Consider the following 25,725-nt stretch of genomic DNA (forward strand, 5'->3'; position numbering starts at 1 on the left):
TATATGTATGCTCTTTGTCTCCACAGGGACTTAGTATACAGCAGCCAAGAAACTGCTTTTAAAAAGTCCTGCCTTTATTTGATCGAATTTCAGCCTGGTAATCAGTGAAGGGCTAATTATAGCCAGCTGCAATTAGCCAGCCAGCCCCACAAGGGGCTAATCTAGCCACCAGCAGCCACGGTGCTGACTGCAGAGGCCAGTGGGCAGCCTGGGACCAAGGTGAGGTAAGAAAGATGTTTTTTCTTGGGACTCAGAGGGATGACTGGAAAGCACACAGTCACACAGAGAGCTCCCACCTTTGCTGGCCTGACTGTGGGGCAAGGGCAGAGCTGGGGATGGGATGGGTAAGGAGTCTGCTCACCAGCCCTGCGTCTGGCCTTCCTCACTGCAGAAAGTGGCCTTTTGCTATTTGAAAGCTTGCCATTATAATTTTTGTTCAAATAAAACTTGTCTTTCACTTTCAGAGCTCCTGGCACTGCTAGTCTCGGGGGAAGGCTGGCCCACGCCTGCCCATGGCTCGCTGACCCTGACCAGAGCTGCTTCCTGCTGCGACGCAGCCCCGCGCTGGCTCCTTACAACAGCGAAGCCCTCAGAGTTCCCTTTCGCAGAACCTTCTGACCTTTAACAGGACAGCGCCACAACAAGCAGCAGGTAAAAGCAGGAATGCTAAGAAATAGTGTTTAAATTAAAAGCAACAAGGAATGACGACGACAGAGGGTGACAGGAGGGAATGCTCAAGGGGGAAAACAGTGCTGTTCTGAGTGGTTTTCATTAGCAGAAGAGGTGCTGGCACTGCTGCCGGTGGGTGAGCAGCTGGATCTCCGCAGTGCCCTGCATGCCTGTGTCTCTGATCTTCAGGTCAGGCTTTGGTTAGCTCCTGTTAGGGTTGTAAGGAGTGGGGAATGGAAGAGGGATGGCTGCACAGACAGGTTTTGTCCTGGGATGCAACTGAGATGGAGCCTAAGTATATACTCTTTGTAGACACAGCCTCTGACTGCGCCTCTATTTATTTATAATGTATTTTTCAAAGCTGTATTTTCAGAACCTGATCAGTTTAATCAGTGACCATGCTTGGGCTGAAGAATAATCTTCTGGGTGCATTAGGGAAATACTGTCTTTTCAGACACTCGTTTATAAGACTTGAAGAACTGCAGAGGCTGGGGAAACATGGAAATAAAGGCGCTGGGCTTTGCCCTTTTAAAGTGTGTACAATGCAAGGCTTTTGTGATACCGAGTCTCACAGGAAAGCTGGGCATCTCGTAGAGATAAATGTAGCTCCCACTGCTACTGAAATCCATTTTTTATTGAGTTACATGAGAATGGGGTCATGCTGTGTTGTATTTAACAAACTACCGTGTTAGTTTGAGAAAATTCTTCCTTACTCCCTCCTAGCGTTTGTTTTATGTGGTGATACATAGCGTTGCTATGTCCCTATACGTACTTTGTCTTACCGAGATACAAATCTTCTGGTAGTTCTTAAAATTAATTTTCCATTGGCTCTGAGTTCTACTGATTATTCCTTAAGCTTCGCAATTTCAGTTACAATATCTAGTGTTGATTCACTTAAGTTTATATGAACTCTTTTTTTCCCCAGGATGACTTCCATTCATATCTCTTAATCATAATTCCTAATGTCTGCAGTGAATGGCAAGTATGCACTTCCTGGAGCAGAATTGGAGGTTATCCTTTAACATAAAATATCTATTAGTCAAAGGCAATTACGTTTAATGCTTTTCTGGTACTAAGTTGCAGCAGGCCCTTGACACTTCTAAGTTCTTAACGTCTTTCAGAAGACTAGTAGCATACATTTGCAAAATGCTTTCTTATATTTAATTTTTACTAGGGGTAATTCAGTTTTTGAAAAAATACTTGAGTGTCTGATGACGTGTTTTGGGCTCTTCTGTAAGTGGAAAGTGTTTTGGTTGCTGTAGCAGGAAATGTTAATGAATAAAAGGGTGATGACGTCTCATCTATTATTATGTAACATGCAGAGGCTTAGAAACGATCTTTAATATTATTTAAAAACATAATATCAGTGTAATAATTGGTGCTTACAAAATCTTAGTAAGGAAGCAGATTTTCCTTGTTTTTTAGCATTTGTGGGAAAAAATAGGGAGAGAAGGGGAAAGAAGGACTTGAGTAAACATGAGTTGTAGAAACAAGATTTGGGGCTTAAAAGTTCTGATTCATCTTCTAGACCAACCCGAAAAACTAAGTGAGGCGGTCACCCTTGTATGTGGTTTTATGATATCATTTGCTGTTGTCATGTTTCCCTGATTTTTTTGTTTGAAATAACACAAGAGCTGTTCACAACTTTTTGATAGAAGCCAAGAAATGTGCCCTTTTTCAGTTTGAAATGAAATTGCCAGTACAGTCTCAGGTTGATTTCAGTGTAAGTTCATTTTTTTCTGCTTCTGCTTGGATGTTTACATGCTGGGTTTTCTCTAGCCTGTATTTTTCTGCCACATGTACTCTCATCTTCTGCTAGAAATGGTGCTCCTTACTGTAGTAGCTGGGCTTGAGGTCTGTTTCTGCAGGCTTTCTGCAACACGTGTTGTGTTGGTAGTGCAGTCGATCATATGAGAACATGACAAATTATAATAATTACACTCTTGTCCATGAAGTTTCTGCTTTGCAGGGAACTGGAGCTGGTGATACTTATTTGTAATTAGCTTTGTGAACTGCTGTAATTAGACATTTGGAAAATGACAGCATTTTACTTTTCCTTGTCGTTGGACAATAACGGATGACTGTAGACAAGAAGTACCTTGTAATGGCTCCGAATTACATTGAAGTGTTTGGTGTTTAATACTGCTTAATACAGTCTTATCAGTGTTATTATTTTTAAGTGTTTGCTTGGGTTCAATTTATGGATTTTACAATGTTGATGTGTCTGATCGTTTGGCTTCAAATTCCAGGTAATGTATAAACTGCTAAATTGTTTGTCAGTGCTGTCTTGTACATATGCATGCTGTGTAAGCCCCTTTCTGTTTATATACCACATATGTGGAGCTGAAATGGATTTGATACCTTCATCTTGTGCCCCTGACTGCTTCACTTGCTCTATGCCTTTTAATCTCTCTCTCCAGGATTTACAGTGGCATCTTAGTTTCATGAGGCGTTGCGAATACCTGCCATTAAAAAAAAAAATCTTGAGAGGAAAACACTTTCTCTTACAGTACTCCTCCTCCTCCTCCCCCATGCGGAGCTCCACTGCAGCCCTAGCAGAGAACTTCGTAGTTTGCCAGACGTACCCTGTCACCGGAGAAGTCCATGCTGCTGTGAGCTGGGTACACCCGTTTGGTACGTGCACGTGGAGTGGCTGAGTTTCACTACTGACCGGTGGAGAAGTCTCTGTCGTTTTCAGTTTGCAAAGCACACAAGTATGGAGTGCGGGTTAATAGACACATGTTATTAGAACATAGTTTTTCTGAAGTTCTGAGAAGTTATTTTTTCTTTTTCTCAAGTTTTCTCCATAAATTCAGCTTTCATAGTACTATAACTATAAATCTTTTCTCTCAAAAGAGATGATTTACAGGAAGAGTTGTGAAAATGTGGGTGGTCAGAGAATAATGTCCTGTGAAGTCATGTCATTCAGACACACTTTTGAGCCCAGATCACCACCCTACTCTGGGGGACTTTTATTTAGAAAAAACACATTTTTATTATGATATTTGTGAATAAATTTCTTATTTTTTTTTTTGTAATAATGAGGTTTCGAAAATAGGTTCACTTGTGTCAGCCTGAGTCCCGTTTCCACTGTTATTCAAAGTGAAATATTGCTTACTCGTAAGCCTAAAGACGCCACCAGTATAACAGCTTTTTCGTATTATGATACTGTATGTCTAAATCTGATAGTATATAGTCTTCCTGGTATAGACTGTAATTCCCGCATACTTTTTCTTAGCTGCTTATTCCTACTTCAATTTAATTTGCAGGCCTATGACTTGTACTGGAACTGCTATATGTGGAACCATGCTGTAAACTGGATCACCATCTGATCATTCTCCTCTCACAAAAGGATGATGTTGGATACAACTTTGTACATGCTTAGAGAGTGAATGCAGGTAGTGTCCAGGGGGTTGATACAGACCTGTCTTATACTTTGCTCAGAATTATAAGCCTGGAGACATAAATTCTGGTACTTTTAAAGATCTTTGTAGCCTCTTGTTACATGTGGGTCATGATACCTCAGATATAAACATCCACAAATTAGGGACTGTTTGAAGTCTAGTATGAAATCTAAATCTGAATTTTTGAGCAAACTACTCGGACTTTAAAGGTGAAGATTAAAGTCCAGAATCTGCAGACCACTTCAGCTGCAGAGTAGATGTGACTAAGATGAAAATAATAGCATTTGTGTTTGAATGCAGCACAAGACATTAACAGTATACTGTTTCCGGTATCATAATGGGTCATGAGAATTTTGGAGGGTGGAAATTCTTAACATAAAATCTGGAATAAATCTATGTATTTAAAATACTGAGAACATTTTCCCCTTTGCTTTTCTGTAACTTTTATTTATGAACTTCATTTATGGTTCTGGGCTTCATTTTCTTCCATGCACTAGAAGAAATTTGAGCTTATTAAATCCCAAGTCTTTTCAGTGTCTATCACAAATGTAAATGAACAGTCTGTAGTGTTGCATGCTCTCTGGATTGCTCTGATGATCATGTTGCCATGGTGATAACGGAGCATCCAGGTTCATGAGCCAGTATTAGTAATGCAGCAGTTTGAAACTTAATCAATGTACTGCTACTTCTCTGTATTTCAATATCACTTCAGCAAAATTGAATTCTAGTCAGTTGTCAGTCCAGTTTATTTCCTATGGATTTCTTCTACAAAATTTCCCTCTTTATTCTAGGCACTGATCGTGACATAGTAATTGAAATCTGTAGTGGTCTGTCATACTAATTATATGACTGTCTTCTGCAGGCAATCTTTAGCTGTTGTATTCAGCAGCAAACAAGAGAGAAATATTTTGGGCTGAATACATAAGTCGTAACTTTTGTGCAGAGAAGATTCTTTTTTCAGAAGATAAATCTTGGATAGTTTTGTTAATTCTGAAAAACTTTAAGCATAGTGTAGAACTGGAAAATGGCTGTGCCTGTTAGAAGTAAGTTAAAGCTGTCAAAAACAACCAAATGAATGTTGTCTCCTAGAGCTTAAAAAATACATATTTTAGCCTTATGAAACATTAATCAAAAATATGTTCACAGCAGTACTTCAGACTCTCTTGCTTCTGAGAGAATTTTGACTTTTAAAATAATGTCACCAAATGATTATTGATAATTATTCATCTATTGATAGGATCATTAAAGGCCAACAGTGAGATAGGGATCTGTATATTTTTAGAGATGAATGTTGGTCTGCAGTTAAAAAAATGCAAATTCTTCCCATGTGAACAGCTTTGATCATATTTATTGAAGAGTAGGGTTGATTTTCTGTACTGCATGTCAGTATTAAAAATTATCTTTTTTTTTTTTTTTGAATGCCACATTAATGACATTTAACGTTCAAGGTCATTTAAAACTGAATTTACACCTATGAATCATAAACCACAAAAGCTGTTCTCTGAAGGTTTGTAACATCAGAAAACAGTGCATATGTACAATGCAGCCATCCCTAAATAGAATATAGACCTGTAATTAGTTTCAAGACCTCTTCTTACACCACAGGCATGCAGAAAAAGCTTTTATTGTTTTATGAGGAGTAGCAGACTGCAGAGGGTAAATTCAGTTTGTTAGGCTCTCTACGGTCACTCCTAGGAATGGCATGTCAGAAGACATTGAAGCTGAAATGGAACTATACCAAAATATATCAATCCAGAAAGTTTCGACTCTTTTCGTAGTTAAGCAATGCCATTTATACTCAACTGGTTCCAATTTTGTGGTAGTGATAGTTTAAATGTCTGTAGCTCTTTTCATTTTACTTAAATGGATTTAATCATTGGTTTGTAAAAAAATGAGCCATCTTCTGAATACACTGAAAGGTAAAAACTTCTGTTACCAGGTTACAGACTAGAAAGTGGAGTACTGAAAAGATACCTGTCTTCTGTTGGGTTGTTCAGGGAGTTGTCACCTTAGCAGGAAACAGACCTCTGAAGGCCTTGCTCGTGATCTCTTCTAGCATTTGGAATGTGTTTGCTCTTCAGGTGTGAACACCTTGCAGTGCTGTGGCACACAGATTAGAGAAGGCAGAATTTTTAGTTTTGCATATACTCGCATGTGTTATTTTAAACTACTAAGCTAAAACCAGTCTACATTTATTTATTTTAATTTGGAAAGCATGGGTTATGGAAAGGCAGAGATGAAGACCTTTGAAAATACATGTGATTGACTAGTTTATGACATTTTTGGACAAAATCAACCTTATTGACTCAAAACTAGTATGTAGGAAGTGTAGGCGCTTTCAGAAGTTGCTTAGCCTCAGTGTTTAAGTTCCCCCCCCCCCCCTTAAAACATCTTTCTTGAGTTATGTTGTAGGGCTGTATTAATTCCTCCATCAAATTAATTGTAGTGCATAGTGCTCTCCAAACTCCTTACAGAATGCACTGGGTAAGTACTTCCCTTTTAACCTCCTGCTGAACAGGTGGGGTGCCTGTAAGAAACCGATATCACAAAAGCAGAGACTGAGGGCAGAACATGACCTGATGGGAGTACAGGGAGGAAAATCACTCTGAGGCAGACCTGGAGGTACAATCTCTCCTTAAGTCTCATTCCAGTCCTCCAAAATAGCTCTTATGAAGGTTGCTAGTTACAGACTGGTTTGGGGCCAGATCGTCACAGCTGAAAAAGTGAACCTGAAGAGCTGTTACCTTTTCTTTACTGCCCTGTTTTCACACACAGCTGCTGCCGGAAATCTGTAGGGCAGTGAGGAGTCATGCCTCTGAAGAGATAAGTGCACAAGCTAGAGGTACAGTCAGATGCCAGTGAGTGGCAGGAAGTGTTCTGTTTGACTCCTGCAAGGCCCTGAATCCAAGCAACCACATAGTTTACCCCCCTGCCCCCTCCCTTCAGATAAGGCTACAGTAGTTTAAAAAGTTTCTCAGGGAAATGCTATTAGTAACAAGATTTAACAAAAGCGAAACAACTGAATATGAGAGCGGAGTCGCTGTTCTTTTGTTCTTCCTATGTAATGTAAGATAATAGTGAGAAAGCGATTACATTACAACTAAATGAATTAAACAAAGCTCCAAAACATAAATTAGAATTTAACTGTGCCATTAAAAACTAATTTAATTTGCAAGCCATCATTACTAGATAATAAAGACCTACTGCAAAATGCACAACAATCTCTTGTGAACACAGGAAAAAAAAGCAAGCAATAAATCTCATTGAGCAGATGAATTTCTGTTACATTAGTAGAGGAAAAAAAATGCTGAATGGATGTTTTAGTACATAATGAGAATGAGGAAGTAATGGAACAATTGGGCAGCTTAATTTTCACCATAAATGGTTTTATAGTTAAGGGAAGACCCTAGGGAATATTAGAAGAAAATGTATGCAGTATTGATTTTCTTGGTATGAAACTTTTTTGAATCAAACTAACATGAATTTAGAGTAACATTAAGTAACATACACTAGATGTTATCCTTAGTTTCAGAAAAAACACTGAGTTGAAGGCTCCAGCCAACTTCTTGTGTATGGCATGAAAATACACAGCATGAGTGTGCATTAAAAGATGCTAATTTTCCTCAGACAAAAGTACACTTCAGGCTGATTAATACTTTTCTGTTTTGCTGGAGTTTCATCTCATATTGAATTTATGTACTAGCTGGGTTAGAACCTGCTACCAGGTTTGCAGATGTGAGCAAACATTTGCTGTTTCTGCAGTTTCTCTTTGCTTTTAGTTTTCTGTGTAAACTTATGTTGGTCCCTGTTACGTCTTGCAGTACGTGTCAGAAAACATCATAATCTCTGCATTTCTTGATGCATTTAATATACCTGCTGTAGGCAGCACGTGCCTTGGTGTTGCAAGCCAGTGCTGTTATTTTGGCACGGTACCACCGGCAGGTATGCCAAGAGCCAATTCCTGCAGGAGCTTCCAAAAAATTATTTTTTGGCCATGTTTTCATTATAGGGTAATGCCAGCAGATGGCAGTCCGGTACTTTGCTTCTAGTCTACTAGCGGTCAGATGACAAAATTATAGTTTTTATTTGAATGCCATTAATATTGCTTCTGAAAGAAATGCTTTTAGCTTGATTATTCTGATGGTTTTGTTTCCTTCTCTCCCCTCTATACCAAGGCTCCGGCAGGAAGACTGCCCCTCTGCCTTCTCTTCTGCGTGATACCAGGGTTCAAACCTTACCTCCGAACTGTGGTTGTATGAAACTGAGAGTAGGTGTATGGAATTTGCTGTGTAGTGTATCCCCGTGGCATTGACAGGACTATATAATTTATAAGCTTCATATTTTAAGACTCATTCCGTCTGAGTAATTTTAATCACCCTACCTGCAATTCTCCCTGCAGTATCCTGAGGTCAGACACTCTCTCGCCTCGGTGCCTGTGTTGTGTCAGTGTATGAAGCTAAACCAGCTGCCGTGCTCGATCACAGAGGCGTAAGGAATGTAGTTTGTAATTTAGGCCCAACTCTTGCAAACACTTAAGTGCATGCACAGCTTGAGGCATGTGAGTCGTTTTCTTAGCGGTTGGAGCTACTCATGGATTTAGTTATCTGTAGACTCACACGTGATTGAAAGATTGGAGCATCCTTTGTAAATCAACATGTAGAACTGGTTGGGCTACTTCAGCCATTGGATACAGAGAGCTGTGTTAATGGCAGCTGACATTATTTTACTGAAAAATACCCTTTCTGACTCATTGTAGCCACCAGGTTAAGAGTCCTGAAAGAGAAAGACAATTCTCATCTTTAAGCTTGCACTGTTCATTTTATTTTTGCTTTCTTTATTGTTTATGTGTTCCCATTAATGCTTCTCATGCTGCTTCTTTCGGTGCATGCATAATACTCACCGTAACAACATCTTCCAATACAACAGCAGAGACCTTGTCTTTTTAGAGGGGTGACTTTTCCTGACAAGAGAGAGCGTTTGGGAACTCAGGGGATTCTGGAAGCTATGGCTAAGCAGAATAATTACCCAGTATCTCCTGGGCTGTCGTTTTCACCAGCTTTTCCCAGGGCAGACTTGTGCAGAGCAGCGGAAGGGAATGTGCTAGAGTGTTGGCAGAGGTTTCCAGAAGGAGCTTGAAATCTATCAACATACATGATTGCATTTGGGAGAAAAATTAATAATATTGTATACCTTTTTCTAATATCACTTCCTATTCTATCTAGACATGATTTTACACTGGAGGCAAAGCTGATGACGTGCGTTAATGATATACACTGAGTGTAACTTTATTTACACAGATGTGCTACTTCTGAAATGAGATGGTGAGCAGCGAGTAGACTTACCTGATGAGCTGATATAATCTGATCCCAAGGCTAAGGTATTGCTGCTTGTGTGGCTTTCCCTCTCTCCAAGCTGCCTTGACATTTTTCCTTAGATAGCATTAAGCTACCACTACTGTGTTTTCTAAAAGTGAAAAAAAGCTAAACACAGGCAAAGAAAAAGAGATTGATAGGTTATAATATCTCCACGGGATGAATCTTAGAGAGTAGGCTTAATAATACTAGTAAAGTATTGTTATAAAAAGTTGGAGTGGGTTAGAATATGTATAAATGCACTGTTCCTTCCCTCTTGCTGTGACACCAGTCTTATCTGAAAAAGTACTACGATCAACTGCCCCTGAATTAAATAATATTCAACCCTGTAATTAGTGGTGTGGAAACCAGTTGGACTTCAGGGTCCATAAAATGTTGGCATAATTTGTCTCCAAATTAAGGTATGGAGCAGTACATTCTCACTGGTAAGCTGCCTTTACTGGTGTGATTCCACTGAAGAAAACAGGGCTGCTTGTGTGACTGCAAGTCTTAGTGCAGAATTAGTCATTAGATTGTTCTACCGTATCAGGACTGGGTGGTTTATATAATGCACAACTATAACACAAAGAGTGATTAAAAAACAGGTAATCACCCATAATGCTAATGGACTTGTTGCCACACAAAAGAAATGTCAATTAAAATTCTTATGAATTATTTACACATTTTTTTCCCCTATAATTTGATTCTAAATTGAGTGTTAGCTTTAGGTCAGGGTTTTATGTGGAGATCTGTAACCCTTCTGAGCTGCACATGCGCTCGTTAGCTACAGGCACATTTGCAAATGTGCTGAAGTTCTCTCTTGTAGCTGCCAGTCTATTAAATAAAGATCAGGTTCCCTCCTTGAAGCCCTGCTGCTATGTTGCCTCCTACAGGAATGTGCCTTACGTGGTTCTAAAAGCTGTCTTGGCCCAAGGATTCTTGATCAGATTTGAGGAACTGACCAGCTGTCAAATTCGCAGCTATGAGGGTTGCTTTTTATTTTACTTTGATTTCAGGCAATTAGCGTTCAGCCTCTAGCAGTAGTGTAATTATCCACAAAATATTAAAAAATTGGCAATACTCTGTGTGTGTGCAATGCCTACCTTTACCCCTTCTGGTTGTGTGAAACAAATGAGAGATGTAATCATCTGAGTAATTCCTAAGTAGAGATATTTCACAAACATGTGAAACTTGTACATGCCACCTGAAGCATATGTCTTGCAGTATTTGTCACACTTGGCCTCTTTAACATGGGAGTGTAATACATGTTACCATTTCTGACACTGTCACAATAGATTAAATGAGAGGATTGGGATGTCCTATACATGTTTCAAAAATGTAAAAGGAGCAGAAAAGATGGTAACTTATTTAACTGTCACAGTGAAAATCATGGAATTAGATTGACTGGTGGTTTTTCTCCTATTCCGTTGGTTGTCTATTGCTGTGATTTGTTTTTGTGTGTCATAACACTTATCTGTAGTTTTAAGGTGGCTAAAAAAAGACTTTTCTTGTTAGACACTAGTAGAAGATTGGGTGGCTTCTGTGAGGACAAGTGGTCCACCACTGAAACTGAGCCTGTGTCTTGTCTGTAAGTAAATGTTGTCTTTCCTCTCATATGAACTTTTCTCTCTGTGTTGTCGTATCTATTGATAGTGTTTAGTATTATTTTTTTTAGGAGAAGCAATTCAGTTGCAACTGTAGTGTTTACCAATGAACAGGATCTCAGTTTTCCTGTTCTATCAGTAGCATTGCTGGCCAAGTTTCACTGGTTGGATCATTCAGGTTCATGGCCAGTCCGATGGTACTGAAAATCTTACAAGAGCATCATGGACTGTAAGATCAGTTTGACTGTAATGGCTTGGGAAAACAAAACAACAAACCATTACTGCTAATATTTAGATATTAAAGGGAAAGACCTTATACAGCTCTTTGTCCAGATCAACTTCAAATTGTTAGAAGTTAAAACAGAGACTGTCTTTGCATAGGAAGTGTGTATATTTGACCTAGGAGTCATTGAAGGACAAAATGCTATTCTTTCCCCCAAAACAGCTAGAGAGCAGGCCTGAGCCTTCATTAGCTCCTTCTTCCCCAAATATTTCTCTGTTTGGAACATTACTGGAGTGATTTATTATTTGTAAGTAATTTATTATTTATTAAAAGTAGATTTTATTGCACTGTTGAGCTTTCAAGATCTGGTCTCGTATGCTGCCTCTTCCAGTGGCGAGGGCACATAGGAGAGAGAAATGTGCAGGAACTTGTTAGATTTTGTGGATACTCTCTGCTGCAGCTGCTTGTATGAAGTAGAGAACTGGTATGTTAACTATAGAAATGTTGACTCTCTTGCTCTTGTTCTGGGAGATTTTTTTGCCTTTTTAACATTTCTGAATTGAATGGAAGAGGGACAGGATGAGGAAGCAGATGTACGTATTTTTGCTAGCATCTCAGTCTTGTGAAGTGCCTGCTGCAATATAGTGGCATGGAAATGACTTTTTGTCTTGAGAGGTGTTACGATACAGACAGAATACTTGAGGTCTTGTCTCTGCACCAACAAATATTCAGGTGTTAGTGCAAAGTGGAAATGTTCCCGCAGGAAAGGCCAACAGAAATTCATGAGAGAGTACGAGGCAATAGGGCATTTAGGATAGCCTCCTGCAGAGTGGGAGAGGAGGACTCAAAACTTCCCTTCCAGTCAAGCCTGAAGTGGGGTCCAGATTTGAATTGCACAGTGCAGGTAAGTATCCTGCCTGAGGGCATATTGTGAAGGAAAGGGATGTTCCAACTCTCACTACTTTTTCCTTGTCTTTGTGACATTTTCCTACCTCAGTTTCTTAACCCTCCCTACTGTTTCCTCAGAACAGTTTTTCATCCAAAACCACAAGAGAAATTTGAGCAGAAATAAGTCTCCTGGCAGCTAAAACTGTGCTATTGATGAGTAAAATATTAAAAAATGACGACTTATTACTATTACTGGCATGACACAGAAGGTTTGAGGTCAGAGTGGTGCTACCAATGCTTGGGAGCTCTCAATAGTACAAAAGTTACTAGGATAATCCTGATGGCTCTGGGATTTTGTATTTCTTAGTAAATCCTGTCTCAGATGTCAGGGTTTGTTTTTTATTTTTTCTTTTTCCTCTTAACAGTACGTTTACAGGTTTCACAACAATATCCTGGGATTTGTGCTTCCGTAAAGCTGGTAAGAGTGATGTGGTTAATCTTCCTCACTGCTTTCTGAATGTATGCTCTGTTTCTCAGACTTCCTAAATAAGTATTTTGTATTAGCCTGTATATTTTCCTCCTTATTGTCTTCTTCACATCCTGCTTTCCCAATTCTGTTTTATTTTATTAAGCAGAGTGATATATATATTGTAAATGTCACTTTCATGATACCTAACCTAGCCCAGTGTCTACATTTAGGGACTGGACAATAGCCAGCTGTTCTATTACCCAATGAACCCCCCACTCAAGAAGGGGAATCAGGAAAGGGAAGGCAGACCTGTAGGTTGAGATAAGAACTATTTCATAATTGAAATTAAATAAAATAAAATGGAAAATAATAATGATAATAATATGTACAGTCAAGTGATATACAGTGCAATTGCTCACCACCCCTTGACCAATATCCCCCCCCCCCCCATCCCTGGCTTGCCATGACTGGCTACAAACTAAAACCAAGTGACTTGTCAACTTTGTTCTCACCAAATTGGGTGCTGCAGTCTTGTTAAAAATGCAGCTTCCTTTAGAAACGTAGCTTCTCTGAACAGAAGATGGATTCTATGATTCTATCCCAGGGAAACCAGGACATCCAGTATTAGTCTGTATGATTAAACTTTGTTCCTTGTCCTTTTTTTTTTTTTTTTTTTTTTTTTTTATATAAAAGGAGTCAGTTGGCCAAAAGTTGAAGAATTTCACGTATTCTTTTCAGTTCTCTCTTCTGGCTAGTGCCTTTTACCATACAGCAGCAAGTACTGAAAAAAAAAAAAAAGGGCTGGCAGAAAGGGAGCTTTTTTAGAGAAACCTGAGTTTACAGCATACCATTTCCTGCACTGGAATGTTAAAATGCAAACCTTTTCAGCAGTTGCCTCTCTGCCCATTGAAGATAGAGTTCCCTTTTCTTGTTATTTTGTCTGTAGATTCATTATCTTACCTTTTTCCAAATGGAATTGCATAAGCCACTTACCTGCCCATGATTCTAGTTTAGCCAAGTCCCTGTGTATTTTATTGCTCTCCTATTGTGCATTTGTTGCTTCACCCATTTCTTGTCATCAGCACATTTCATCACTTTGCTGCATGTTCCTCCTTTCAAGTTGATAAAGTAAATAATATCAATACTAATGTTACGATACTCCACAAGTCAACTCCTTCCATTTGGAAGTGCTTCTAGTCATAAGTACCTTCTGGGTCTAGTGTGCTAGCTAGTTTTTATCCACTCAAGCAGCTTTTCTCCTGTATCTCAGGTACTAAAGTGAATATGCAACAACTTGGAAAGCATCTCAACAGCGTTCTTCATTAGAAGTTGAACACTGCTTCCAGTCAGTTCTGAAACAGGCTGACCAGAAGGTTGCGTAAGCTTTTTAAAAAGCAAACTAATTCAGAGAGATTATCCCTGGAGGTTACTTATAAAGAACAGAAGAGCTCTGAAGTGGTCGTATCTGCTGCCTCTTTGCTCGTTCTTGTCTCTGCGTTAGGAGGCTCTTCTGTATATCATTATATGACGAGACAGTTTTTTAGCTGGTGAAAATTGGTGAAGCCTGGCTAGTCTCAATGGTGTTATGATGATTTATGCTTGATTAACACCTGGCTCAGGCCACTCAAGGGATGAATGACATTAGTGCCCTGCCTGATAATCTTTGCTATCCCTGAATACGATTTTGTGACTTTGATGTCAAGTATCATGGTTACATGCACGCATGATGATCTTCCATCATGATCAAACTCAGGATACTCTACACTAAGAAGGCAAGTCCCTGACAGTGCAAGAAGGGCAACTGTTAACTCCAAATGAGTAGTAGACTGTTGTAACTCCTTGCTTTGGTCACTGAAGAAACTAGACAAACAACATCAAACTGTTGCTTTTACTTTCTTCAGAGGGAAGCCAAAATATTTACAATCAATATAAAAATAAACGTCTTACAAAGTTGTTAAATATTATATTGCAGCAATGCCAGCTATGTTATGTTTTACATGATATTTAATGAGAATCCTATGCATGAACCTTCATCTGGAATGAGATTCATTAGTCAATGAACCTATGAGGGCAAAGTTTGTGAAAGAAGGAGTGAGATCTGTGTGTGTGTGTCTTTCTTTTTGCTAAAATGCACAAAGCCAGCCAGCATGAATGAATACGTTCTAGGGAATTTTGTGTTGAACAAGGACTGAACCCTGACATTACAATTACCTTTGAAGTCAGTGCTTGGTCTCATTGTACCAGTCATTTCACAAGAAAGACAATAATGAGGGACAGTCTGCCCTTAGAAGTACAGAGTTTCAATAAACAAGACAAAGTCTGGAAGTGAGGGGAGGGAGGCATCAAGATGTGAAGTAAATTGATTATGGTCACGCTGTAAGTAAGTGGCTCTAAAGGAGTTTTATTTATATCCCTTGAGAAATAACACATTTTAAGTGAGTCTGCAAAAAAAGCTGAGACTTTCATATCTTCATGAAGCCCATCCTATTATATCCAGTGGCATGTACAAATCAAACAATTTCTTTAGTGCTCTTTGACTCCACAATAAATTGCAGACACAAAAGAGATGCAATCCTTTCATTTCCACACTATGAATGTTATCTTCCCTTCTATTTCTAGTTCATGTACTTGTGTCTGACATTAACAGGACTATCTGTTGGCAGTAACGCCTGAAACAACTTCTGGTGTAAAGTGTAGTGGACGAAGGGCTCCTCTGCATGTCACAAGCATTATGGGCTGAATTTATTTGCCTTCAAAAAAAGAAGAAGAAAGTCTACACTTCTGCTTCACCAGAAGCAGTACTTTTTCTACAGCTGTCTGAGTTTTGACATTTACCTGATTCAGTTTCAATGTTTAATTGTTATAAGGTGAGCTCTTCTTCCTTGTCATTATTTCAAGACTATCTTCAAGGTCTCTGAACAAGGTAAGAAGCAGGATAACAGTACAGAGCCCAGTCTAGTCATGTTTAAATCTTTGTCCTTTTGCAATAACTATTCTTATACCTACTGTTCTCTCTCTGACTTTTACAGCTTAATTGTATTTGTCAGCAAAAAGGACAAATTGGGTTTTAAAGGTGTATTGGGGTTTTTCCTCCTGACAAGTCTGTTGGCTGTAATGAATAGAAGCAATGCCTCCTGCATTTTACAAGACATTTTGACTTGGAAGATCTATCTAGTCAGTCATCCACTTCATTCTTCTGTATTTTGTGTTTCGTAGTACTCCATCAAAGTGGTGGATTCTCTGTCCTCCTAAACCCATCACTCAAAATTACTATGTTCTTCCATCTGAGAATCGTCAGTGTTACCATTAATAGAAATGAGAAGACAGCCAGTCACCTCACTCAGACCAGTTCTTGGCTTAGTGAACCTTATGGTTTGCGTAATAGGTTCTGTAGGCTTGATTTTCTATTGCTTTCACATTGAGTAGCCACCTATGCCCATATAAAAAAATAAGTGTTCAGAATGGTCTGATTTAGCATCCAGTCAGGATCAATGTCAAGGAGTTCAGGGCAGTGTGGAATCAAATGTTTCTGATTTCAGTGTGTTTCAATGAAAATGAAGAATTTTTTTTTTTTCTGGGTATAAATTCCTTGATAATACTGTTTTGAGATGCTGTTCTTAGTCAGGAATGAAAAGTATAAATAATTGAGATACTACTCTTCGTAATTGTACGTTGCAACATGTTTTACATATTCTTAGCTAGAATATAACCACCGTCATCTTCTGTGTAGTATTAACTCACCACTGCTGCCGTAGCAGGCAGATACCTTGCATCTCGCTGGCTAACTAAAGGAGGTAGCCACAAACTCATTTACTGATTTTGTTGATCTCAAGATATTTCAGCCCCACAGGATTTCACAAAGGAAGCAAACACAAATTGCACTGTAATATGAAAAACATCCCAGCAGTATTTTAATGGTTATGGCTAGGTTCATGCTGGCAGTCCTTAGTCCTCAAAACAGGTTTTGGTTTCGAAATTTTCAGGGAGTCAGTAGGCAGAGGAACCTGTGAGTTCCTATTAGTTGTTACAAGTCCCACATTGCTTTTTAATTAACCAGTAAATAACAGTGATGGAGACCAAGAGGACCACAATTCACAGCGAGTGTTTTTGTGAGACAGCACTAGTGAACTCTCCCTTTTGAGGTGCATTAACAATGCATTTCATTCCTTGCTGACTGTACCCTAAGCTACAAATTAATTAACGTGCAGTTAGCCATGTACCCGTGTGTCAGCTGTCTTGAGAACGTAACTGGAGGAGATGCTGGTGGTGAGGTGCACCTCTCTGGTTTTCGTAGCAGCTGACCCATCACATACACTGAATGGAGTTCAGTTGCTCTTTGGACAGAGGCAGAGTAAATTAAATGGGTCAGATTAAAGTAGACTGCTACTAGTAATGCATTTCATGGGTGCCTCCTGCTCTCTGTCTGACTTGGTCTCTGTGAGGCTGCTGCATATAAAACACTGAGAAAAGACAATTTTATGTCTTTGAAAGAGAGAAAAATCATAGCTTGAAATAGGACATTCTTTTTTTCTAACTGACAAGCAGTATCATAAAGGCATCTGCTGGGAGCATAGCATGTCTGTCAAAATGTAAATTGTTTGTGACTGAAGCACTCTTCTGCAAAGATACAGAACCTACCTCTTCAAAGGAGCTTCTTTGAAACAAAGCTGTACAGATACCGTATCTCATTGTAGGAGAGCATATAAGTGAGCCTTTAAAGCTGTCTCCCATGATGTCCTTAGGATTTATAGTAGATTATATTTCAGAATGTGTTATTTTTAGTGCAAATTACTACAAAGTTGGTTTAAAAAATGTATAGATGCAGTGAACCTGAATGGAGTCCCTACCTTCCTCCAGAACAGCATCAGAATGGAAATAATTTGACTAACAACACGATCCTCCCTTTCAGAAAATTGGCTGGTGCAGATTTTCTCTAGATGGCAGTGGAGCTCTTTCAATGATGAATCTGCTTCCTTCCCCCACCCTCTTTCCATTTCTTCTGGAGACTCATTTCCAGCTGTACTGCACTATGATTTAACAGGGCTTTGATGCTTTAAGATGTTGGCGGGCACAGACTTTTTTTTCCTAAAAGGATAATATACTGCTTTTTCAAAGTCAATTAACACTTAGGGCAAATGAAATGGGGAGAGCTAAAGGTCAATTACTAAAGGATGGCCACAAAAACCTTTCTGGTTTACACAGCATTCATCCAGGGATTGCAGATCACTGGGAAAAGAAAGGAAATAGTGATTAGCTCATTTCATTTCTTGGTGGTTACCAATAAGATGGTTTAATACAGCTTATCTGTTTTATTTTCAGTCGAGTGTGACTGGTGTTAATAATCATTCTGACCAGCCTGAAACTGTGTTGTTTCAAGGCATTGTACCGTCATCACAGTAGCTGGGAGATTGTTGTGGCAATTTATGCACCAGGGAAATGTTAGCATAGATAATAGGATTAAAACTTCAGGTTTGGAGTGCACTTAATAAGCTTTATGTGCAAAAGAAATATAGCAGCTGGGCACTCCAGCCATTAAACAAACAAGGGCATAAGAAAGATGAAGAGCAAGTGCCATTTTTACCATCACTCATCATTGTATTTAAAACGAGCAGGTAAGTTAAAACTTAGCCTTTGAAGGTGTGTCGTGTTGATTTGCTGGCTTACCAGCTGCTGACGTTTCATGTCATAACCATGTGCTGTTTTACAGGTGAGCTGCTGTGGACATAAAGATTTAACCAGACAGGGCTCCGGCGCTGCTTAGACTTACCGGCCTTCGTGTTACTCACGTGAGTCACCCTGACACCAGTGAGGCAACTCACCAGTGTAAAGTACCAGCAATGTCTAAAGCCTTTTGAGATGTGTGTCTTATCTGGAAAAGGGAGATTCATGTCAAGAGAGCATACAGCTTAAAAGAAGCTTTAATAAAAATAATAATAACCTCAAATTAAAGGACCATTCATAACAAAATGAGGGTAGCAGATTACTGTCTTGTCAGCTTAGTGGTGACTATATATGAAAATGGCCAGACTTGACTTGAATCTGCGCTTTTTGCTTGCCTTTTGTGTGTTGAACAGCTTTCTAGGCAAGACCTACACTTAAGATTGCAGTCACAGTTCATTTCTATCTTTTTTAAAATAACTCTGCTGAGTTTAATAACCTTTTCCTTTTTGAATAAGGAGTTTCTGTTTGCAGTCACATGAAAAGAAAAAAAGGCCAGTGCTACAGGCAGCAGGAGATTATTTCATGCCTACCTACTCAAAGAGGGTTTTACAAGAGCACAAGGGCCAGGCAAAGCACATAATGAGCAAACTCTTGTGAGGTAAATTATTATTTGGGATTCTGAATGGGCCCTTAATGTGTGTGGGAAACTATACAGCCAACTAGTTGTGTGTGGCACTTGACTTTCAGGTAAGTAGCAACTTACATGATAGCTGTCATCCCTGCCTCGTTACACTGTCTGCGACAGCAGGGAAAGGAAGAAAAAAGTGCTGGACCTAGAAGTCATGCTCCCTTGTTTGCTGCTGTGTCAGAGAGACAGACCTCTTCCTGGCCGTGAGCATGCTCATGTAGTGCACTAATCGTCTGCCCCCACCTACGTGCAGCCAGCCATCTTTGTCCTTTAGCTTTGAAAAGCACAGCTGCCTGGCTCTTGAGCAACAGGCACCGAGGCACAGTGCCCGATTTGTTCCCTTGAGCTTACAACGGGAGCGAGGATCGAATGTGGAGCTCCCGTTCCTCAGCTACAGACTATATCCTGCTTTAAGGATATATGTAAACTTTTCTTATGGCAGTGGCTGTAGTGTGGTGGTGCTGGCGCTCACTAGAGAGTACAGAAGCTGCAGGTACATTTGCATTGCACAGTCCAACCCAAAGCGAGACCTTTCGCTTGAAAACATGGCAGCTGCATGGGTGCAGTGTTTTCCCTGGCATGACGAAAGCTGTTGGAAAGCAGAGTGGTAGCTACTGTATCTTTCTGCAGAACTGTAGCATGTAGGGCTATTTTGAGGTGTGTCTGCAGCAGCAAAACACTTGACCAACTTTCTGTGCAGGTTTTATAGCACATGCTAAGCTATGTACTGGTGTGGGGTCATGCCTAGCTTACATCTTACTCTGACGTTCATGTTTCTCTTGCCATATCCACTTATTTTGCAAAAGATTTTGTTGAGGCAGAAAACAAGGGTTCAGGATATTTGTTTGGAGTCCCAAATGCCCTGGAAATCAGAAGGTGCCCACTCAACGCTTTCATATCAGTTGTACTGTGCCTAAACTGATCTGCATAGATATCATAACTCAGTGCAAGGGTCACATGTGGTGAAGAATACATATCTTTTTCTTTTTCTCAGGAAAAATATTATCTCTGCTGAGGTTGTCTCAGGGTTGTTACTGTAATGGCCCTAGAGCAATTTTGGGGAATGGTCCTCAGGATGTGAGCCATTTCACCATGGTATGGTTCTGTTTGCTACAGGTTGAGGAGCAAGAAATTCCAGCAGAGTGTGTCTATAGAAATACACGCAGGGAGATACATTTTCCCACAACTAGCAGAATTGTGAAACTGACTCCTCTCCCTGCCTTTTTTGGACTTATTTTGTTCTCCATGGAATGAGATAAGATCTATACTACACTGTTACAGAAAAAGGAAATTTGGATGCAACTTTTGTCTTCACAGCTTTGAATTGGTAAGCTTGTGAGAACAGCTGTTCTTTATTTCAGCAAAATCAGGAAATGCAGAGATGAGCAACGATAAAAAAACCCCTGGGTGATGAAAACCAGTCCGTAAAGCTTTGTGTATGCTGTCTTTGCATCTGAGCCAGCATCCGTTGAAATCAATGACACCTCCTTTTCTTTTATTGTTGATGGAAACAGCTTCAAGCAAAATTGGCAAGGTATGTTAGGCCACGGTTTCCCGGTGTGTTATGTTTTAGGGAACCCGCTCTCCCACCAGCATATATAGTGTGCAATCCATTGTTTTACGTGGAGTAAGCAAGTGAGAAATAGATGTACTGAAAGATTTTAAATTATTTGATTTTAGTGTATGTATTTGGCAAATATTTTTAAAATGTATTTTCAATACATCTTCATCTAAACCTTACAAGCTAGAAGAAAAATATAGATCAGTTATAGCTCTCTGCAATAGTAAGTTTCTTTAAAAAAATGAAACTTTTCCTCATAAGCTGGTGTCATGGTTCATTTCAGGCAAGCTACCTGAATAGATGCATAAAAGAACAGGACAGCATGTGGCCATTGCCATTTAAGACTCCTTATGGTCCTACTTGTGAGCCACTCAGATCAGTCAGAACCTTTCAGAAAACACGCATTTTATTCTGAAATCCAAATGATCCGGTAGCTGGAGAGAAGTGATTTATGAGGAAAGATTAAAGTCTCCTGAGTCAGTCAGTAATGCATTTGCACTCTTCACTGCTTTGATCGCTGTTGATAGTAGGGCCAGAGCTATGAGCATGTGTTTACTGGATATTTCTAATATTTCAGTATTTCCAGTGGATTGCAAGGAGAGTAACAAAAGTGAATTTAACAGAATTAATATTTCATGGATTTTAATTTGATAGAGAAGTTTTTGAGAGATTGACAAGGTTCACTAATTCATCTGCTCTTCTGGTTGGAAGATACGTCTTTCATTTTCATTCAGTCTATGAAAGAGATGACATTTTGGTTTCTTGACTTTCCTGGAATCTGCTTTCTTATGCCTCTTGCCTATTATAAATAGGATTTGGATTACTGGAAATGAATTTCTGGGTCTTTTGTTAGACATTGGGCTAATGTGACAAGGTCAATAGGAATAATAATAATTAAAAAAAGTGCACAGAATTAGTATCCTTTCACTTATTTCACTTATCCTTTGTGTAGTTGAGAAGATAATTCAAAAAGTCCATGAAAGTCTTTCTGGAATGGAAAAAAAAACATGGCATGAGGATAAGGAAGTCTAATCACCTGTATCAATGCCATTTCTCTGTCATCTTGGAGCTAGAAGGAAGTCTTAGGGTATCAGAAACTGAATGGAAGCATGATATGTTATGGGCTGCACAGGCTGTCAGGACTGGGAATATTCGTATGCACACCCAGCCTTGACTTTCCTTTTCATGTAGAAAGACCCTGAAGGATGGTTCTTCAGGAAACTGTAGCTACAGAAGTCTGAGGCAGTACAGCTTTGAGGGAGGAGGTCAAGAACGTCATGAACTCAAGGTGGCAGATGTGTTTGTGGAGGAGGCTCCCTGGCAGAAACCTTATGGTAGTCTCCTTTCCTTGGACAGATCTACAAGAAAGAAAGCAGAGACTTTTTTTTTTTTTTTTAAAAATGTTTTTCTTTTTAAGTTGTTTTGCAGATCAACTTGAAAAGGAGAAGGGAAGAGGCTGTGATACACATCTTCACCAATGGGGAATTTAACTGAAATAGTTTGTCAGCCTCATCTGATGCAACAGCCAACAGACTGTGGTTATCTGTACAAGATTTGAATGCTAAAGGGGCGCTGAACATCCTTATCCACTATGAAATACGATTTGAATAAATATGAGCTACTGCTGTGGTTCAAGCCAGCCCCAGAAACGATTGCTTCCTCATCTGGAAACAGACTCTTGATGTATGTATTTGTCCTGTAACCAAGAGATCCCTAAAATACTGTTCAATTCGGAGCAATTTGGTTAATTGATCACAAAATAGAGTTCACTGTGAGCCAACTTTTTAACAAAGCCCTAGTTTCATGTACTTGTAGAGTGAAGTACCTCCTCACCTCATTCCATTCCCAGTGTCAGACTCAGAATAGTCATTGCCATTCTTCTTGCTTCTGGAAAGATACAATTCCAAAAAAGTCTTATTTTGCAGTTCTGAGGGAAGGAGTAATTCTCAGGGTTTACTTTTTTATTTTATTTTTAGCAATGCTCTAATTCAAGTGCCGATTAAGCATCACATATTGAATAATACTGAACTTCTCTAATGTCATTTATATGGTATTTATATCACATTTCCTATGGAATGAGTTTCAAGCAGGGGATTTAACTATACCTTCCTTGGCAAGCAGATACAGGTTGATTTTCTGAGGGTGTAATATTATGTTCTCACACTGATAAAGAAGCGATCAATGACCTTCTTTCTTGACACACTTTAGAAAATCTGTGAGATAGTCTGTTTGTGTTAGTCTGGGTTGAGTGTTATATGTTTCATCATATGATTCTAAACTTTTTTTTTTAAGGGAGGAGCTCTTTTCTTTTTTTTTTTTTTTTTGTACCGTAAGGAATGATGTGGAGGAGAATATAGAGTGTGTCAGAATCCTTTCAGATTCATCGTTTAAATATTTCCTTCTGCTACAATGGTTTAATTAGAGTAGTCTTCTTTTGGTAAGGGCTTTTGTATATCTTTAATGAAACTGAAGGGCATGAAATGTGGTTTCCCTGCTTTTAAATGAAGCCACTTTTGGAGAAATAAAATGAGAAATGAAGAAACTGTTGAAGTCACAGTGCATGAAATTAAGAGAGCCCTGACTATATTGGCAACAAATTTTTTCTTTAGTATTTTGATGACCATATAGCTAAGTGGTTGTGGGCTAATTGTGAAGAGATTTTCTTGTTTTGGTTCATATGCCTTTGACAGTTATATTGGCTTCAGGTTCATTTGAGCAATTCATGGTCCCAATCCTGCAGTTGTCTTGAGGCAGATGGAGCTTTGTGCTCTAGTGAAGTCCACTGGCTTCAGCGCGGTCTTCTGTGTATAGAAATGGTGCTTGCAGGCAGGTACATTGAAATCCGCTGGGCTCTGCGCAGACCTGTGTCTTTTCCTGAATGCAAAGAGTTGCAGAATCAGAGCCATTGATAGGATTTTTGAAGTTATTCAATGTAGTGGCAAGTTCCTAGTCCTCTGTGAGAAATCTAGTCCAGTGCAGTGGGGTGAGTTAACCTTGGCTACGGGCCAAACACCCACCCAGCCACTTTCTCCATCCTCCTCCTCAGCAGGACAGGGGCAGAAAACAGGTAGGATGAGAAAGCTTGTGAGTTGAGCTAAAGACAGGGAGACGACCTAGTGATTACTGTTGCAGGCAAAACAGACTCAACTTGAGGAAGACTAATTTATTGCCAATTAAAATAGAGAAGAGTAGTGAGAAACAAAGACAAACATTAAAACAATGCCTGTCCTCCCACCCTCTCCCAAGCTCATCTCCTGTACTTTGTTTACCCCCATCAAGCAGCGTAAGGGTGATGAGGGGGTATGTCATGCTCTGAAATCTTCCTTCGAAAGTATGTCCCATGAAGAAATCTGCTTATTTTGAAGCAAATTGACATTTCTATTGAAAAGAAAGATCGTTTTTAAATAATAAAGAATTACTTTTTTTTTTCTCCAAAGCAGACTTGCCCAAAAATGCTCACTATGGCAGTTTTCTTCTCCAAATTGTGCTTTCATCTAAATCAAAATGTTTCACAGAAATTTACCACTTTGAATTAAATAAAAATTTTCTGAAAGTAAACACTCAAATTGAAATTGCATGTTACTTACACATTTTGTATTAGAAATCGACTTAGTGTCTAGGAGCATGTGCTTAATACCTCCTAAACTGGGGCACACAGGACTTTGTCACCAGTTGGGGTGCTGAGTACTGTAGCACTGTCATAGAAGATGGTTCCTCATGTGCTTTCTTCACTGCCAGTCAGTTACGGCACTGACTGCAAACCACAGAACACCTTCAGTATCTTCTAGCAAACTTCATACTCTTCCAGGGCTTCTGGAGACTCAAAAAAAAGAAAAAATCCTGCAGGAAAGGGGGAGGAGAGAGAAATTACATTAATTTGATAAAGCTGAATGAAGCCTTAAAAAAAAGTGGGAGAGTAAAATCAATCAAAATTCAGTAGAGTTAATGGTGAGAAAGGGAAATTAAACATTCTGAGAGTCTAAACCAGAGATACAGTACATTTCAAAATGCTACCTTTTTGGACTGTTTTGGAAGTACATTTTTTTAAAACGGAACAGAAGTTCTGATTTTTCACCACCAAAAAAAAAATGCCAAGAGATGTTTTAATGAATAGAGTCTAATTTTGAATGAGTACTCATCAGAACAGATCAGTATTCCACCATTTTTGCTAAATAGAACCTTTCTTTTTCAAAGTGCATTGACAGACGTCAGCTTCTATTGAATTGTGACATTTGCCCATTCATTTTCAGTTTTACATGTGTCTCTGAGCACTGTCTCAGTAACCTAAAGGTAAGGTTCATATTCTTGATGACACTAAAATTGGGATTCAGCAATCCATCGGTGTTAGCGATGTCCTTAGACTGCTGTTGAACTTCACGCATAGACTGACTGACCTCAGTGGGACTGCAGTGCTGTGCTCATTTGGGATGTAAATCAGCACAGTTTCCCTGATGGCTGAGGAGACATCTTGATTTAACCAGCTGAAGGTCTGGCTTCACATGAACACAACCTTGTATATTTAAACCGGAACTCAGAGCCTCTTCTGGTATTCGAATGGTTTTAAATATATAATTCCAGTAGTTGCTGCATCATGTTGTGCTTGATCTGTGATCAGCACAAGAAAGCTTGCAGACTTCTAACACTTATAAGCCAGTTCTGTATTGTTTTAGTGGGGAAGATGGGAAGAGACCAACTTTTCTTGATGAGGGCAGAGTGGGAATCCGTGGGGTACATCAAGAATTTAGCAGGGACAAATAGTATTTAGTCATGTAGTTTAAACTGTTAGCAGTATAAACTTGACTGTGTGTAATGACTAAATGTCAAATCACTAACCCCTGTCAAATGCTGAGTCTTTTTCCCTGTCTTGGAAATTAAGGATCAGTTTATGTAAGCGAAAAATGATGGTGAAATCAGGAACACTGATGCATGAGAATGAAAATAATTGTTTGCAATTTTCTTGTAGGATTTAAATTGCATGCAAACAGATTTTTTACATCTCTTATTGAAGATGTGTTGTCTTTAGGAAGGGTTGACTTGACTTTGACAAACTTCAACAGAATACAAAGACATGAAAATGGGCTTGTGTTTGCCTTCAAGTGATTCACTGGCTCATGCTGTGATGTTCCTTTTATTCCTAGGAATACCATAGGATGCTATATTTACTTCTGCATGAGACTAAAGGTGCTAGTTACACAGCAGTTGTAGGA

The sequence above is a fragment of the Tauraco erythrolophus genome, chromosome 5 (assembly GCF_009769465.1).
Source record: "Tauraco erythrolophus isolate bTauEry1 chromosome 5, bTauEry1.pri, whole genome shotgun sequence".
NCBI classification, from domain to species: Eukaryota; Metazoa; Chordata; class Aves; order Musophagiformes; family Musophagidae; genus Tauraco; species Tauraco erythrolophus.